Source organism: Penaeus japonicus, unplaced genomic scaffold (genome assembly GCF_977035675.1).
Source record: "Penaeus japonicus unplaced genomic scaffold, GWHDUDI00000001_assembly GWHDUDI00000024, whole genome shotgun sequence".
Lineage (NCBI taxonomy): Eukaryota > Metazoa > Arthropoda > Malacostraca > Decapoda > Penaeidae > Penaeus > Penaeus japonicus.
The window spans coordinates 32,158,564-32,161,063 of record NW_028234426.1 but is presented as its reverse complement, the minus strand read 5'-3'; the positions used below and the strand labels follow the sequence as shown (position 1 = coordinate 32,161,063).

Genomic DNA, 2,500 nt, shown 5'->3' with positions numbered 1-2,500 from the left:
ATAGGTGGGTGGTTGTGTGTTATATGGATGTATGTATGTTTTATATTTTCATTTTTTTTTCTATGACTGTGATGGCTGTTTTTATCATATTAATTTTCACCATCATTTTCACATTCACTTCACATCCAATTTCCCATTCAATCACCTTTATGTTCCCTTAATTTTCACATTCACTTCACATACATTTTCAACTTCATTTTCACCACCTAAGCTTAAGGCCATCACCACCCTCTCATCCTCACCTCCCCAGCTTAAGACATGGCCACCACCTGCCTTCCAACCTACCCCCCCACCTCTATCCTTCTCCACCCCTCTCGCCTCATACATCGCCTCCCCCTCCACCCCCTCCACCCCTCTCGCCTCATACATCGCCTCCCCCTCCACCCCCTCCACCTCCTCCACCCAACCCCCCTCTACCCCAACCCCCCTCACACCTCATCCCTCACCGAATCGCGACAGAAAATCCTCAAAAATGGCGCGCAAGTAAACAAATCAGCCACTCAGGTGTGTAGCTTCGCTTCGACCGGCTTAATCTCATTCCAGTTTAGTTATTGTATAAGTTAGTGCTTCCATATATATGTAGATGAGGTCGAGAGGGAAGAGGACATTGGAAGGGGAGGGAGAGGACGCGTCGAATGGAGAGGGAGGGAAGAAAGGAGGGAGGAAGGGAAGGAGGTGTAGAGAGTAGGGATGAGGGAAGACAGGAGAGAAGGAGGGAGGGAAAGAAGGGAGGGTAAGTGGGTGTGAGAGGAGGCAGGGAGGGAAGGAAAGAGGGGAGGGGAGATGGGAGTGAGAGGGAGGCAGGGAGGGAATCGGGAGGGAGGGAGGGAGAGAAAGAGAGGAAAAGAGAGAGAGAGAGAGAAACAGAGAGACAGAGAGAAAAGGAGGAGCAATAGATATAAGAACTAACAAAAAATAAGTAGACGAACAGAAAAAGAAAGTGATGTACAGGGAGCGAAAAAAATAATGAACTTTAATAAACCAACAAAGACAAAAAACAAAATCAATTATTAAAAAAAAAATGAAAACTCAAAAACTACAGATATTAAATTATTATTCGAACGCTGAAACAGTAAAACCAATGATTATATTTGTGCCTCCTCTTGTCCCGTTGTGTAGGTGGGTTTTATAATAAACATTTTTTGGGGGAAATATAGACCGCTGAACAAATTTCGTTTTTATGCCATATATGGATCGTCGTTGAAACCCTCCTACCTTGGCACTTTCCCCCCGGCAATATATGGCACATCACGCGAGACAAACAAGGCACTGCTCTGGCCTGCACGACCTGCCGGGAGATACAGCCGCAGGACAAACATGGAGGGTGCCATCATCATCATCATCTCTCTCTCTCTCTCTCTCTCTTTCTTTCTCTCTTTCTCTTTCTTTTTTCTCTCTTTCTCGTTCTTTTTTTCTCTTTCTTTCATCTCTCTCTCTCTCTCCTCTCTATCTATCTATCTATCTAACTCTATCTCTCTCCCCCTCTTCCATTTTATCACCACTCGTTTCTCTTTTCCATTCTATCTCATTTTTTTATCCTTTGTTCTCCTTTTTCTTTTATTTCTTTACTTGTTCCTCTTCTACTTTGAATATGCTCGTTTATCTTCATTCCTTTTTATTCAGTGTCATCATCTGTTGTTGTTGTTTTTTTCATCCCTTCATTCTTTTATCATGATGTCTATCCATCCACTATCTGTCTCCTTGCTGAATTATATTAACATAGTCATAGGGTAACGTTTTATTCTAGCATTTCCATAATCATAAAGTAAGATTTTACTCAGGAATTACCACAGCCATAGAGTAACGTATTACTTAATAATTACCATAGTCAGGCAACTACATTTTACTTAAGAATTCCCATAGTCATAGGGTAACATTTTACTTACGGAATCTAGCAATTAAAACAGAATTTAAATCTTTCACATATTCCTTATTTTTGTGCATGTGTGTGTATGCATTAAAGAATGTGTTTACCTCTGGAACCTTTTTCATTTAGCTGCGATTTTCTCAAAATTAGTAGATGTTTTTATGGACGATCTTTATTAAAGCTGGGATAACAAACGTGTTTTCGTCACGGAAATAAATGCTGTGATTTCGTTCTGCCTATAACGATATTTTTCTCTATGTATTTCTCTGCCTGCTCTCTTTCTCTCTCTACATGTTTCCACCTCTCGTTCTCTCTCTCTTTCTCTTTATATCTATCTATCTATCTGTCTCTCTCTCTCTATCAATTTATCTATCTATCTATCTATCTTTCTATCTATCTCTCTTTATCTCTCTCTCACACACTCTCTCTCTCTCTCTCTCTCTCTCTCTCTCTCTCTCTCTCTCTCTCTCTCTCTCTCTCTCTCTCTCTCTCTCTCTCTCTCTCTCTCTCTCTCTCTCTCTCTCTCTCTCTCTCTCTCTCTCTCTCTCTCTCTCTCTCTCTTTCTCTTTCTCTCTCTCTCTCTATCTATCTATCTATCTATCTATCTATCTATCTATCTCTCCCACTCTCTCT

At 41.1% G+C, this 2,500-nt stretch overlaps 1 protein-coding gene across 16 annotated transcripts in view; it reads left to right on the top strand.

The window, feature by feature from the left end:
* The window catches only part of Rdl (Resistant to dieldrin), a 128,989-nt gene that overhangs the window by 73,150 nt on the left and 53,339 nt on the right, over positions 1 to 2,500 (top strand). The window lies entirely within an intron of this gene.